The sequence below is a fragment of the Clytia hemisphaerica genome, unplaced genomic scaffold, assembly GCF_902728285.1.
Source record: "Clytia hemisphaerica strain Z4C2 unplaced genomic scaffold, Clytia hemisphaerica genome assembly, whole genome shotgun sequence".
NCBI lineage: Eukaryota > Metazoa > Cnidaria > Hydrozoa > Leptothecata > Clytiidae > Clytia > Clytia hemisphaerica.
In genome coordinates this window covers 1825252-1842195 of record NW_027103512.1, presented here as the reverse complement: position 1 = coordinate 1842195, position 16944 = coordinate 1825252, and the positions used below count along the sequence as shown (strand labels likewise).

Here is a 16944-nt window from a genome sequence, read left to right as displayed (position 1 = left end):
GTTTCAAAATTCATGATGAACAAGCTACATGCTGAATGGACCTACCTGAAGATTGATGTAATAAGACAATTGAAAAATAATCGTATGACAACAATAGTATGAAAATGCAGAATAATACAAGAACAACTCGAGAAATTCAAGAAATCCGGCATTTCTCGGATGTTCTGTACCAAAATCAGTTTCATCGGAAATTGAAACCATGCTTAATTGTGGAAATTCTTATAAATAATGTTCTTGTTTGAAAAAAAACAAAGATATAAAACGAAAAAATCCAATGTAAATCTACAAAAACGGCAATTTCCGTCATTTTCGGTCGGAAAAAAATTTTTCTAAAAAAATCGAACTCGATTATGTTTTGAACATTGCGAATACGCATCTTTCTGCAAAAAGTCAGAAAAAACTAAAGATGAAAATTCGAGAAAATGTCAAAAAAACCGGTTTTTCCGGCATATTTCCGGCATTTTCGCCCGGAAAAAAATGTTTTTCGAAAATCGGGCTCCGTCACATTTTAGGTTTTGTCATTTTGCATCAGTGTGCAAAATTTCATAAAAGAATATAAGTACAGCTCGAGAAATTCAAGAAATACTTTCTTTCCGGCGAAAATAGGTTGTTCCGGCGATTTTTAAGTAGTTCCGGCTTCAAAAATCAATTTTATTGAAAAGTGAAACATGCTTGATGGTGAGCATTGCTATTAATAATGTTTTTGAATGAAAAAACAACCAATTTAAAGGAAAAAGTCCAATAAAAATCCAGAAAAACAGCGATTTCCGGCATATTTTCGGCCGGAAAAATTTTTTTCTCAAAATTCGGACTCGACCATGTTTTTATGAATTGTTAATACGCATCTTTGAGCAAAAAATCAGAAAAAACTAATGATAAAATCTCGATAAAATGCCAAAAAAAACAGTTTTTCCGGCATATCTCCGGCATTTTCGGCCGGAAAATTTTTTTTTTGAAAATCGGGCTCCGTCACATTTTGGGCATTGCCATTATGCATCTTTGTGCCAAAAATCAGAAAAAACTAATGAGCGAATCCTGAGAAAAGCTGGTAACAGACGGACGAACGGACGGACATCAGTTAATTTATAGGACCTCCGAGGTAGGTCCAAAAAGTCACAAGTTATTCTAGGGCTAAAAAATAAAAAATACATTGGTCACCCCCCGAAAATGAGGGGTTTGAAATTTTTACTAAATTCAAAAGAAGGGGCAGCTTGTGGAATTTTCAAATAAAAGTACCCTGTACAAAAAGAGGGTTATCATACGGTTATTATCTAAATAGATATTATTATTCAATGGTTACTTCATCGTAAACGTCTGAGTTGGATTGTCTGTCAATAATAATTTTAATACATGAACTGTTCTAAAGATTTCATCAAAAGCCATAGCATCCTTAGGTCTCTTGCAATCTTCTCGATCCACCAATTGAAGTTATGCATTATATTTTCTCCCGTGGTAGTCTTATCACTTTCAGTATCATTGGTATTTAGAGTCTCATCCATTTCATATCCATCGTTCAGTTGATAGCTGAAATGGAAATGGAAGTGCTTTACTAATAGGCTATGGTTAAAGCAGGTATCATAAAAGAAGAAGGGGCCATCCACATAGTACGTACGCAGTGAAAGGGGGAGAGGGGGTTCTCTGCGTACAAGGGGTTGTCAAATATTTGGAAATTTATTGCGTATGCACTATATGGACAATCACTAACGCTGGTGCTTCGCTAGTGCAATCTAAAAATATGATCTTTAATTTTATTTTATATTAATTTTCATTTTTATAGTACAGAATGGAGAATACAAAATTTACAGTAAACAATGGGCCATTTCATTTTATATCCATCCATACAGCGGATAGAGAGGCCAGACCCCAGAGGGTCTAAGGAATTTTTTTTTACCAGGGGGTAAAGAATCATTCTAAAACTTCCAGGGTGTAACAGGCTGATTTTAGTTCGTTCGACATCACTTATGAAGAAATGCCTTATAAAATATTGATAGATGTTCATATTTCTCTTTTTATTTACTGTCGCACGTGCTAACCTAACTGGATCTAAATTTTTCCACTTACCAAAGACCGTTCTCTTTCAAAGAGGCTGCAGACAGATATTTTGTGTAGATTTTGTTGACGGTTGATGCCTCGTCGAATCTGAAACGAGAAGACAAAATAGATAAAACTCTTTCTAATCAATGATTCGAAGGAGTCCAACTTTTCTGTTTATGACTTAACCCATAAAAGTTGGAAGAAGGATATATATAGCTGCTGGTCTTATAATTCACACCAAACAAAGGAATCAAAAAGTAGTTTCTTTAAGATTCAAAATAATTTTTATTAATGCACGCATTAGTATTCAATTTTTTTTATGATTAAGGGGTCACAGGTTTGACAGCAAAATGTCCCGTTTGAGTTTTTTTTCTTTCAGAAGTCATATTGAGGGGGCCACACTAAAAAAATAAAGCATCTTTTTTTTTTTGAGATGACAGAGAGAAAATAATGTTCACTTTTCCATAATGCATGGTAAGAAAAATCTTGAATTTATTTACACAGCAAAACAATTAACTTATTATGAACAAATTGGGCACTTCCTCCCCTAGATTCAAAAAGAGGAGGTTAACTTTTGGGGCAAAACCTTTGGATGAGGGGCACAGTTTAAATGGTGCGTTGGAGAAAATAGGGGGTAGAATTTTCAATAGGGAGTTGACAAATTTATTATTCAGTTTTCCTTCTCAAATCCTTTGATTTAAGAGCATTCGATTTTGATAACCTTTCCAAAAATTCAAATATGACAATTTTATTGACTCTTTTTGAGCAAAAAAAACAAGCTACATGCTGAATTGACCTACCTGAAGGCTAATGTAATATGAAAATAGAAAAGATGGCAACAATAGTAAGAAAATGCGAAATGAAAAATTCGAAAAAAATACCAAGTCAATCGCGAAAAATGACAAAATGAAATCTATCTTTCTACCAAAAAAAAAAAAAAACCTTATTGCTCAAAAAAGACTTATCTGTTTTTAGATAATTTTTAATTTAGGTTTTTGCTTTTTGTTTTAGTCTATCATTTTTATTGTCTGTTTTAAGTCTTTTACGTGTTCAGTAGTTAAAGAAATTCTTCCTAATTATACTAGTATTCCTTTGAATTACAAAAAGGTGGCCCATCTCGAATATCTTGCTGATATGAGGTCTCCATTCTAGCATTGTTTAGTTTATTATATCATTGAACCTAAATCTTTGTATCATTTTTACTATTACAATCATGAAAAATAAATACTACTACTGTTACTGCTAAAGGACCTTCTCATCCAATCTAATCAATTTATTTTCATTCCTAGCGATTTTAAGATGGTCTTCAAATATAATGAAACAATGAAAACAATGTACAATTGAAGTCAAATATATCTTTAAACTAGTTTAAAGCTAGAAAATTCTTTTCTCCATATTTTGAAAGGTTAACAATCATTAAATTCAAACATAAAAATTCAAACAAAAATAAAAAACATGCCCATATGATATGGACCTTACTCAGTGCTGCAAATAAGGAGGTTCCAGTTGGTCGGTAATTTTACAAGCGTAACACGAGAATAACTTACCCAGGGTTTGGGAGCACTTTAAGGCCCCAAGCTGAGGTTCTAGGGGGCAGAGCCCTTTTATAAAATTTTGGAGCCTGAAATGACCCTAAAATTGGCTAAACACGGTTGCCTTACTATCTGGTACGTATGGTCAAGCGTTTTTTCGCAGGTTCGTAGGTAATGCGAAAAGGAGTTCCTTCACGTTTTCCGCCCACCATAGAGAGGGCGCCAACAGGGCGGATGTAGAAATCTGGGTCTAGCACACAATGGTGCTTGCATACTTTAAAAATGGTACACTTTTTTAAAAACACATCTCGGTGGACCTCTTTGGACGTTGAGTTAACCTAAAAATTCGTTGTTTTTTCTTTTCATGTTACAAACATTCGAAATGGAACATATCGCAAACGAACATGCTGTGAAGTATACTTACGTACGAACGAATGGATAAGATACACAATTGATATACTGATAGTAGAGACAACACACGTGAACCATATCAAACTAAGACAAATATTCGAATGAGGCTAAGAACTCGAGATATCTCAAAAGACAAACAAAGTAATACGGTGGACGCGGTGGCAATCCATGATCGAAAAAAGCATGAAGAACCTCTGTTTGGCATAATAGTACGACAGGTTTTCGTCCAGGTAGGAGAAGTTGCACCCTTTCTTATAGCAATCTCTTTTCGTGCCACACCCACCTCGAGTTGAAAAAGACAATACGTAGTCAATTAATACGACGGAATATTTAAAGTGGACAAGAATACGAAACTGAAGTTAACCAAAACGAACATCATTATGAGATCAGTATACAATATGAATATTAACTAAGAGCAATATATAATGCATAAATAACTGTATTTTCATCACACCGAAAAACCAAATTATAACAAAATATAATTGTATCTTTCATTTGCCCTATTTTAGAGTCGGGAAGCGGGTAAAGGTGATATGTAAAGGTAAAGGAATTAGCGAAGAACCGAACAATGCCTATGCACCAGCTTCTGGGTATATACCAAACAAGGAACACGAACCTGGGGTGACCTCCTTCTAGATTCAAGTCCTTGAACTTTGACAAGAAACCCTACACCACAGAAAATGCCATAAAGGACGCTTCCATATTCGGCATGAATAACGTAAGCCTGAGAGAGAAAGCACATGCTGAGGATCCAAACCTAGAGAAACTCTCCAGATGGGTCCAAGCACGAGAAGCAGGCCGAGACAAGACGACACATGTCAAACGTGTTCGACACGAATCGAACAAATACAACATGTCACAAGAGGAGATAGACGAGATGACGTAAGGAAGCTCAAAAAGGCAGGGAAATATAGCAACAGACACAAAAATATCCCGCAACAGGTTCAATTCCAGCCATTAGTCAAGGAGATGCCTAGAAAATGGTAAAAGAATGCCACCTGTCCTGTCCTGAAGAAAGAAGACAAAAGAAGACGATCAAACGAATCAACGCAGATCACTTCACAACGTTAAAACAAAATGACTCAAACCAAAACCACTCCACACCCAATGCCATGAAGAAGATGACTACGCCAGCAGACAAATGGGTCGACGTCAAGATAAGCGGCACAAAACACACAATCTTCGCGGCCACAGGCAGTGAGCACACCATCACACCTGAACACTACAACAGCGCCATGGGACCCCCTGGAAGAGCCAGACATCATACCCAGGCCAAATAATTCCTGAAAACACAGGGAGTGATAACGGATGTGGACACACGGGAACGCTATGACTACGTGTGGAAAAGCTATAAACGTTGTGATAAAAGACAAAAGTAATGGCCAAATCAGGATGAACAAAGACATACACCACGCAATGCTGGAATGAAGCGCACCCGATTTCACGATTTCAAACACTACAGGAGATCCGCCACGACTTGAAGGAAACAAAGATTTTCAGCTAAATTGACATAGGCTGGGGTTACCATAAACTCCAGGTAGATAAGAAATCCAAAGAAAAGAGCATCTTCAAAACACAGGAAGGTCTACAAAAATTGAGAGACTCTGCATTTTAGACTTACAGCCTCAAGCGGCGTCTTCCACAATCAGATACAGAAAGCATTTGCTGGTCTCCAAGGTGTTACTACATTGCATGACAACATCCTAGTCTATGGAAGAGACTGGAATGATCATTATTATAGAAACCTCGAGGCATTCCTGGATTATTTTAAAAAGAATGGCACAATCCTCAAACCATCCAAATTGACGTTCAGACAGACAAAAATCAAATAGTTTGGTCGAACATTCCATTCTAAACGTGTGACATCGGACCCAAAGAAAATCCAAAACATCAAAGACGGAGGCAGACCTGAAAATACTGAGGATGTTCTACCACGTCTACCACAGCCAGCAGAAAAGACATCACTGAAGCAGAATGAGAAGAGAATGAGATCATGCAGAAGAGGAAGCAATCTCACCATCATAAAGACAACAAGCCATATGTGAAGCATCACAGCATCCAGTTAGGGGACACTGTTCTCCTGAAACAACAGAACACCGAATCCAAACCACCCTTCGATCAATTGCCATATAAAGCCATCTCAGTCAATGGACACCAAATCACAGCAGCACAACCAGATCGAACAAGAAACGCACAGAAATGGAAAATCTACAAGAAACCAGAGTCAACAATGACAAGAGCAACAATAATTGCTCATAGAAGTGTAGACCTGGGGGGGGGGGGTGGGTACTAGGGTTGGCGAATGAGGGGTATGTGCGGACGGGACCTCCGAAAACCGACCTTTAGAGAGACCGATTTTTGCTGAAAAGCGGACCCTTAGAGAGACTTTTTGAATTTTCTTTTTCGATTTTTGAGAGAGTCATACCCATCATCCATTTTTGCCTAATTACCCCCCGGGTAACAATCTTGTTCTACATTTTTAGACTAGCCCTATAATAAAGAGATATATGTATATATAATATAGTATGATACGATATGATATTGGCTTTGGTTACTTTTACACAATATATGACTATCGTTTTTAGATCAACGGCACAACTCTGCCCCTTTCTGACAAAAGGAAGTAACTCACTTTCTCTTGATTTTGAGAAAAAAGGGCAACAACGTTTGCAGCAAATGTTCAAAATACGATATCCATTTCAAAAAAAAAATTAACGAAATTTATTTCCTAATACATCTAGCCACAAATTCCAACACCCTCACATAAATATCAACACCTTCATGCTCACTTTCAGAGTCTACAGATACAGTCCTATTCAACTCTTCAAGTTCCAAACTGTTTAGAGGTAGCATGATTCTTGGAAGCACTTTTTTGATAGAGTCAGGCTCAGGAAGATCACGTGTGCCTTTGAATCTTGCAAGTAATTGGAGAACCTCTCCCAGATCACGTTGAAAGATATTACTGATGGCTGTGTTACGTTTTGACTCCATTTGATTAATTTGAAACCATAGTTGCCTGGGTGTTTTGTAGTGCTCAGTGCTGACAGGGTGGTGGTTATGTGCGTCACGCCACGTTGAAAGAATATTTTGAATCCTCAAGCCAAAAACATGATGGAGAGCTGCAATATGAACTTCGTTTTCAATGTCAAGGATGCCGTTTTTTTCCATTATATTGAAAATGTTGTAAAATTTATTGGATACCTTACAGAACACGTCTCTCCATAATCGTTCAATGCGGACATTATGAACAGACTTTCCAGATATAAAAGCGTTATGGTCAGGCCCATTCAGAGACTCCATCAAAGATTTGACATGAACAAATTCCCCGCCATGATCTGCTCTTACACGACTTGGAACACCTGACACTTTAACGCCTTCAATAAAGTCACACACCATTGTTTTTTGCCAGGTTATTTGTATGAATTTTTAAATATATAATAAAGCGACTAAAACCATCAATGCAACTGTGTATGACAAAGTTCCACCTGATAGAGAAAAAAGATAACAGCTTAAAAATCTTGGTGACAAACTTTATGAACCCTTACTTCATGAGATTTCTGAATAGTTCTAAACTTAGTTCTCAAAGTGGAAATTTTTAGGGGACATCTACAGCCTTTGGAAGTTATTTCAGTGAAAAAAAATAAATTTAGTCATGTAATGGAAAAGGCAGCTTCAAATAGACCTTTTTATAAATTACGTCACAAACATCACTTGCCTCATATTCAAACAATTACCATGGTGTTACAATTAACCTTGGACATTAAACATATTTTTATAAACATTTGTTTTCAGCTTGTCATATTTTTTTTTATTTTTTGGATTAGAGTAATTTCCTCTTTTCACTTTTACCCATTTTTATTATATTTGATTTGAGTTATGCCATCAACCATTTCAACCAGCCTAAAGTCTTACTAATTTTACTCATCTTCAAACTTATCAGAGTCTTTACCATATAAGGATACTGTGGATCTTACTTTCATCACACTTAAACAATTTTAGGTATGATTTCCCTTGTGTGGTTACAATTGTAAAGTTTAAAAAACGCAATAAAAATGTATTTTAAAAGATAGAATTTGACAAATTATTCCAAAGATTGCTGCACAACAATTTTTTTTGAGGGCTCTGATTTATCCATATTGGAAAAATACTCCAATAATACAAATTTGTACAATATTGAATAAATATTTTGGAGCATTGTGTTATTAAATACATAAGTTTAATATGTTTTTACCAATGTGAAAATAACACATTTTCTTTGATAAAAAACAATACTGTTTTTATTTGTTTTTAAAATACATTTAGAAAAACGATACAAAAAAAATACATTTAGGTGCTCATTTATTTTTTTCAATAATTTTTCTTCTTGCTCAAAAAATTAAAAAGAAAAATATGTAATAATACACTTTTTTCTCTTTAAAATACATGAAAAATAAGTTTTCTCAATACGTTTTTGATACTTTCATTGAAAAAAATTTTTTTTTAATTAATTTTGAATTTTGTAGCGGTTTGTGACGTGATTTATGAAAAGGTCTATTGTTGTCATGTTTTCAAAGTTTTGGGGTTTAGACACTGGAAACAGTTTCTTCTGGCCAACATAAGCATTTTTATTGCCAGATATCAAAATGAAATTCAGGTTGATAATACACGTTGAAATGTTGAAAACAGGAATACAACTGTTACTTTGTGTAGTGCTGACATACCTTCTCTGATTTTCTGATTCCATCATAGAAACTATCTGGCCTTTAAATTTTATAAATAAAACCTGAGTGCTGTTAAAAAAAATAACTCTAGCTACTTTGCAGACCAGATAGTTGCTATAATAGAATTTGACAGAATTTGGTATATATCAGCATTACAAAAAGCTACGACGCTAAATTTAACAGTAAAGAGAGTCCTAATACTTTAACTTTTCCCCTGCTCTCAAAAGGCCACTGAATAAGGCGGTCATCGAAAAAATGCTCTGTTCGCGTCGCTACGGGTGTTAAAAATGCATGCGGGCGGACGGGCGGTCAAAAACATTCCCGGGTTTTTTTAATCACGCCAGTAACTCAGGGGCGGGTGGTAACGCGAGCAAAAACTATTTTTCAATGGTTGTCAGAGCAATTGAGAAAAAAGCTATACTTTAAAAGAACAAATTGCTTTTCCCAGATTTTTTCCCGCATCTCTGCACCGGGAAATCAGCGAAAAATTTGATGCGGGCGGGTGACGCGAATAGAACAATTTTTCGATGACCGCCTAATTAATTTTGCAGAAATCAATCTTTAAGTATAACCTGATTAAACTATGATGTGTATCAATGTGCCACAGGTGATTAGGAGTTGGAACACTGTAAACTCTACGTGGCACCACTTGTGCCCATCTTCTTGCAGTTGCCTCTGGATTCGAGAAAGAAAGTAATCTAGCTACTCTGTCACGTTGAACAATGTGAGGAGGATTTCCAGTCCGAAGAAGAGCAGTAACCTCACGAATACCAGAGTTCGGAAAATCTAAAGCTATTTTTCGGATGAGAATCAAAAGGTCATCATCGGAAATGATAGAATAGCGCTCCCTTGGTGTTGGAATGTTATTGTCTTTCATGAATCTGGTCAGAGTGTTTCTATGCATAGAGCCACCAAGTAACCCTTTTTCAGCAATTTCTTTGACATTATGTCCAATGGACAAAAGGAATTTCAAATGTGTTATGTCAATGTCATATGGGTTATTTCCTTTTTTCCCAGAAACTGTCTTTTTGCTGTAACGAGACTTTTTTTCTTCATTAACAGAAGCCAAAGGGAGTGCATTATATCTCGATTTTAATCTAGAAACAAGACCATGTACTCGTTGTACATTAGCCTCGTTTGTGTTGCCTTGAGCTAACCTTTGAACATTCACATTGGCTTGATTAAGCTTTTTTTCAAATTCTGGATCTTTGGTTTCAGGAAAAGATCTAGCTAAGCCACGAATGTACAACTCAATGTCCTCTAAAACTTCTTCGTGGCCTAATGTTCCAGCCCTCGCAATTCTGTCAGACATGATTATTGATGATGATGATGGAATGACAAAGCCAAAAGACAGTTAAAACAACACATGACTACTTCAACTTCATTCTGTCATTCGATTCAAACAGATGTGATCCTTAGTTTTGATAGCAATAATGAGTCCAAAAAAAATGTACTACTTTGAATATTAAAAGAACTATTCTTCTTACCACTTGTGTTTTTTGATGGTTTGGTTTCGTTGCCTGCTTTCTTCATGCTTGAAAATTGAAAACCTTTCTTCCCTACCGAGAAACATGTTTTCTTAAATTTATCGGGATATCGGATACGAAAATCGGGGTATCGGATACGAAAACAACCTTTTGCCCCTGGAAAACCTAGTTTCTTTGTCAGAAAAAGTATTACTCTATTTTACGATGGCCCCGAGGTTTCTCCACTTCTAGAAAAAGACAATTCAAGAAGAGAAGTAAAAAATGAAGAAGGGAAGTAAAAATTTTAAGAAGAGAAGTAATTTTTTTGTATTACTTCACTGAAAATTTTACTTTTCTTCTTGATTTTTTTACTTCTCTTTCAAGCTTTGAAAAATGAAGAAGAGAAGTAAAAAATGACAAAAATACCACGTGGTTTTGATTACAACCCCTGACGTAGAAATTATTGTTATTTATTGTTATTACAGAGAGACCCCTTACCAGACTCCAGAGGATGTTTGTAATGGCAATTATGTTGATTAGTGTGATTAAACGTTTAAAGCTATCCCTTAAGCAAAAGTTATAAAGCTTTTCATAAATTATAAAAACACTTTGGGAGAGTACTTATATTTATATAATCTTTGTTGTAGGATCACGTGTTTTAAAAAGGGTTAAAACCATTTTGGCAGCTCGCCAATGTAGAAATTTAATCACAATTTCGATACTTAAAGACATTTTACTTCCCTTTTTAAAATTTTTACTTCCCTTCTCGAAATATTTACTTCCCTTCTTTAAATTTTTACTTCTCTTCTTGAAACTTTCAGAACTTTTTTTAGAAGTGGAGAAACCTCGGGGCCATCGTACTATTTAAAGTGCATTTCGTACGCCATACATATGGAAAATATGCAAAACGCTCTAGGGAGACCAATTTTCAATTTCAATTTCAATATCTTTTTATAACAGTTAAAAATGAGCTAAAAGATACAATTCCATGAATAAAAATATCCTATAAGAGGATTTCAAAGCTATTCACAGTAAAAATAACCTATTATGGAATATAGGTTACAAGGAAAAACATACTATATACGTTATTTTACAGTTTACTATTAAAAACAAAATATAAACAGGGAAGAAGGACTATATAGATTGTCCCATGAAACAACTAAGAGAAAAAAAAGCATTTCACCAATAAAATGTGAATTTAGAAATACTATATGTTATGTGGATAAAAAGCTCCACAAGGTTCAACAACCACAAGGTGTCAATTAAAATTATATATAAATCAAAAATGTCTATATAAATCAAAAATGTCTAAAGAGATTATTTACTCATTTTTCAAATCTTTCTTCAAATGAGTAGAGAAAGCTGTAGAAGAGTACTCAGCTAATTTATAACAATTCCTATGGTTCCAGAACTGAGGCCCATGGAACATTAGCGGACAGAGAGCTTGGTCAAAATGAATAGTACCAACATTGTTTTTAGAATTTTTCCTAGCGATCATATTGCCAGTTTGAGATCTTTGGAAGAGACAAATCAATGAAGATGGAAGATGATTGTTTAGGAATTTATGTATGAGTTTACATGATTCAAGCTCATATAGTTGATCTATATTAAGTGGGTTAAAGATGATCTCATCCTCCATAGGAGGACAGACCTTGTTAATATAATTTTTACATTTAAGTATGGATTCATTAATTTTACCCAAGCCATTGGTTACAGGGGAACCCCATGAAGTTATACCGTATGTCAGATGTGAGTTCACTAAGGCATAAAAAAGAGATATCATATTCTTTCTAGGAAGAAACCAGCCAACTTTGTGTAGAATACCTATATTCTGCTTAATTCTTGTGTGCAGTCTCTTGAGATGTTCTCTCCAGCTCAGTTTATGATCAATGACTACTCCAAGGTATTTAGCTTCATTGACATGGTTCAGAGTCTGACCTGAAATAGAAATGTTGAAATTAGTTTGTTTGTGCTCACTGAAGATCATATAGTTGGATTTAGAGATATTTAGAGTAAGTTGATTAGCTCCTAGCCAGTCTGAAATCTTGCCAACCTCAACATTAATAAGATTTTGAAGAGCAGCTGTAAACCAGTGGAATAAAATATCAATAACTAGAATGTGAAACAGTTTACAGCCTGGATATCCAGGCTAGTGTTTCAGGTAATAGCCCTAGTCCAGGTAATATACATTTTGGATTGGATTTTTATATGGACAGATGGAGAAAATTGAGAGTAAGTACAGAAGCATCCACCGACCTAAAATTTGCAAATATCTGTTCTGATTTGCCAGCTGGAAGGATTTCCACAAAATTAAGAACAGTTCCTCGTTTTCCAGGGGAGAAATTTTTACTTCATAACAGTTATATTTTTCCAGCTAGGAGGTAAAAAAACTTTCAGAACAGATACAAAATTACCAGGCGATTGATTTTACGCGAGTTAACTGTTCTTATCTACCAGGGCTGACAAAATCTTATAAGAGGGCAAAATTATTTTAAAGGGAACCAGAGACCACCTTGATTTCAAAAGGATATTGTGCAAAAAGTGGAGATTATCATTGAATGATTTTAATTTCAGAGGATGCACAATAAAAAATGCTGAAAAATGAGAGCTCATACAAGTCTGTAGCACAAGCGAAACTAAAGTTATGGCATTTTTAAAGCTCAAAAAGTGCCCATTTTTCCCATGAAACAGAGTGTCACCCAAAAATTTGCATTGCTAAGTGGTTAATAAATTGACACTGACTGATGATCATGCTATCAAAGTCATGATTTTTAGCCATAGCAACTATAACACTTTGAGAAAATCAAAAAGATTTTTGGTAACACTCAACCAATTTTTTAAATTTATCATGAATGCGGTACACATGATATGATAACAGAATCAGCTGTAAAAAATTTATTTAACTTTAGAACCCTATATAGGGTTAATGGAAAGGTTTTCAAGATAGATGAAATGCTTAGATTTTGATACAAAGTTACTGTATCAGCTTAAAAAATGTCTGAGGTAATATGGTTAAGTGAAAATTTCATAATTTTTATTTCAGTAAAGTAAGATAATTTTCCGTCATTCCGTAACCAAAAATGATTTCTCAATTAAAAACCAGTCTTCCCCCAATGGCAATTAATTTATGCCTGGTTTGAAAGTACTCAGTAAGAGGTAAAAACTTGCCAAATATTTTACTCTAAAAATGTTTCCTTAAAACTTTACAGCATTTTTAATTTTTCCGTCATTCCGTAACCAAGATTTTCGGAAAATAAAATCCTCAACTGTTCAGTCCGGGGAAGGCCAAACATGCTGTAAATAAGTTTTCTTGATCAATTGTTGGCCTATGTTGGATTTTGAACAACTAAAACTGCAGCATTCATTGTATTTTTTGTGATATGACTGTGGCTGTTTTTTAGGCTAAAAAGCTTTAATTTCAAGGCTTTTTAGCCTAAAAAATGGCAAAATCATGTTTAGGAAGTGCTGTAGCTCTAAAACAACTGCAAACGAGTTTAACATACTATGAGAAATGATACATATAAATTTGAAAATGTTAACTGAAAAAAAATTTTCAGCTCCCAGATGCACTTTTTGGTTCCCTTTAAAATAATTTTGCCCAAGAACAGATCGCTAAATTCCAGCTTGACATTGAAGGGCTTTTAAGAACAGAAACTTAATTTCCAGCTAACAGTTCGAACAGATCCACAATTTCCAGATGTTTTGTAGAACAGATGGAGAATTTCCAGCTGCCACTCCAGGCAACCACATTCAGGACTTCTTTGAAATTCCCTCACAGAACAGATAGACACCTTATTTATAAATATAAGATATCAAACTATTTTTTCATAAGAACAGATCATATTCTTCCAGCTGGTCCCAATCTTCAGTAGAACAGATCTTATTTTTCCAGCTGGTCCCAATCTTCAGTAGAACAGACCATATTTTTCCAGCTGGTCCCAATCTTCAGTAGAACAGACCATATTTTTCCAGCTGGTCCCAATCTTCAGTCTTCAGTAGAACAGACCACTTTTTTCCAGCAGACTTTTCTCTTTAGTTCGCTAAGAACAGACCGCCATATCCAGCTGGAACGTGCCTTCAGAACAGATATTTTGAAGTCCCCCTTCGGTGGATGCTTTCGTAAGTAGGTGTTTCTGGGAAATGATTTTTTGCCAAAAACACCCCAAAAAAGCATGAAAGGTTCAGATCAGAAAAAGTGTTTCAGACAAAGTGTTTTCAGGGTTTTCGTGACTTTTTTGACATGAAAGGTGGTTCAGGCTTTTACTGAGACCTTCTGTTCTGGTGTCTTTCAGTCATAAAGGATTGTATGTGGATAGTGTATGTAAAGCTAGAATTGCTTTGCATACTACTCTTTGCTTGAGAAAATGATTGACAGATTGAAGTTTTTCACCCGCGCAGGAGCTCGCGGAGCTTTCTCGGCTCAATCCTCGGTGATCCTCGGACCGCTAAAATGGTTAGCTTTTTTTGTATAAAATAGGACCCTGCCGACGCACCGGACTGTCCGGTGTATTTGTCCGGTGGCAAAAGTATCCTTTTGCTACACCGGACGCATTAAGTCCGGTGTCAGTCTGGTGTTGCATGCAGGGAATTTTGGACGCCGGCCATTTATGAAACGAAAAATTAAGAAACACCGGACGCACCACTTGTCGGACTGGTCATGTCCGGTGTGTTTTGATTGTCCGGTGGGAAAAAATAGCCCTCTCCGACACCGGACATCCGACTTCCTTAAGTCCGGTGTAGAGATTGTCCGGTGGTAAAAAAAATTCTCATTTTACACCGGACTTTCACGTGTCCGGTGTTCGTTAAGTCCGGTGCGTCGGCAGGGTCCTTATAAAATAAGTCCGGAAAGCAACCAAAAAATAGGCGGTCTCCATGACAAATTGTCCCAAAAACTTTTACTACCAGGGTAGTAAAATACCTCTTCCAAGATCTGGGTGGTAGGTGGTATCTAAAAATTCGTAAAAATCCTTTTACTACTCATATATATGTCTGAGATTTTACTATCGCCCCCCCCCCTGCTTATTGGCGTTATTTTTAGGGGCTCTTGGCGTAATAAGGGCCGGTGTAAAAAGGGCCACGATTTTGCAAATTTTACTTTTACTTAAAAGTGGCGTTAATTTTTTATCATTATTTCTCAATTTAAAGGATTTTAGGTATGATTCGAAGACAATAATTATCCATTGTTTTACTCCATATCTAAAACTTTGCAAATATCAGTGATTTTCAATGGAATTTTCACCAGTTTACTACTGAAAATTATATTTTAATGTAAATTGAAGCATAAATAGCCATTCTAACAAATGTTGGCATTATTAACGGTCCTAATTAGCGTAAGCCCAAAATCAGGCTGTGGCGTAATAAGGGCCGACGTAAAAGGGGCCAGCGTTAAATTTGGGCCGGCGTAAAAAGGGCCGATAAGGTACTTGAAATTTTGTTGATGGAATAATCCTTTTGATTGAACAAAAATATTGACATGTCCATCAAATATGACCTATGTATAGGCTGCATTGGGTCATTCCATTTTATATATATCTATACTTGGGGATAGCACGACCCTGCCTATGCCCCGGACAGTCCGGGTTTTTTTGATGCGTGCCCGGGGTCCGTATTATTTGTTTTTGAGAGACTACCCCGGACGCCCCAGACAGCCCGCGCGGTCGCTTTTTATAGAATCGCTGACCGCGCGGGCTTTTTTCTAATTCATTGAAATATTCTTCCGTGGACAAACGCCGTCTTCCAAAAGATCTTGTAATGTCCTGATTTTGGCGTTTCGTGTGTGAGGCCTGTATTTGAACCTTAAATCTCAAGCGTGGTTTGTTCAGCAATCAAATTCTAAAATCTAACCGAAAGCTGAAAAATGGATCCTGATCAGACAGAGAAAGGTAAGTAAAGTTAGTTTTTTTATTTTAGATTAATTTATTAACCTTGCCTAGTCCGCGGGTTTAAAGTGTGCTCGGCGATATACGTCCGGGGTAAATTTATGGCGCAAAAATTGGAGCCCCGGACGTAGGTCCGGGGAAAAAGTTATTTTTTTCAGACCCCAGACATTTGCCCCGGACTGTCCGGGGCATAGGCAGGGTCGTAGGATAGCTAAATATTTTGCATTATTCAATGCAACATGGATTTCGCTCTGGCAGATCATGCCTCAGTCAACTTTTGTCACACTACGATGAGATTCTATCTCTACTCGAGCAAGGCAAGAATGCAGATGTTGTCTACCTTGATTTCTCCAAAGCATTTGACAAAGTAGACTTAAACCTCGCTCTTACCAAAGTTCAAAATCTCGGTATTGGTGGAAAAATCTTGAAATGGTTACAATCGTTTTTAACCAATCGCTATCAAACCGTACTAGTGGATGGGACTCCATCTAACCCAACACCTGTCATATCAGGCGTCCCACAAGGGAGTGTTTTGGGACCATTGATTTTCCTCATCTTAATGGGGGACATTGATGAAAAAGTCCAACACTCTTCGACAAGAAGCTTTGCAGATGACACAAGACTCATCAAAGGCATAGAAATTGTCGAGGATACACAAAAACTTCAAGGAGACCTAAATTCAGTCTATGTATGGTCAGATGATAATAACATGGAGTTTAATGCTGTCAAGTTTGAGCTGCTGAGATATGGCCCAAACACTGAAGTTAAAGCTGAAACACACTACACAAGCAGTAACAACATTGAAATCAAAGAATATGAATATGTCAAAGACCTTGGAGTACTGATGTCCAATGATTGTAAATTCAAACACCACATCAACAATGTTGTTATCAATGCTCGTAAAACCTCATCCTGGATCCTG

At 36.1% G+C, this 16944-nt stretch overlaps 1 long non-coding RNA gene across 1 annotated transcript; it reads right to left on the bottom strand.

Moving 5' to 3' along the window:
- Positions 1-1082: 1082 nt before the first annotated feature.
- LOC136799320 (uncharacterized) lies at positions 1083-10601 on the bottom strand. Its single transcript, XR_010845509.1, has 3 exons — positions 10165-10601; positions 2062-2139; positions 1083-1524 (listed from the first exon to the last, which is right to left on the bottom strand). It is a non-coding gene; the product is annotated as an uncharacterized lncRNA (long non-coding RNA).
- Positions 10602-16944: the final 6343 nt, after the last annotated feature.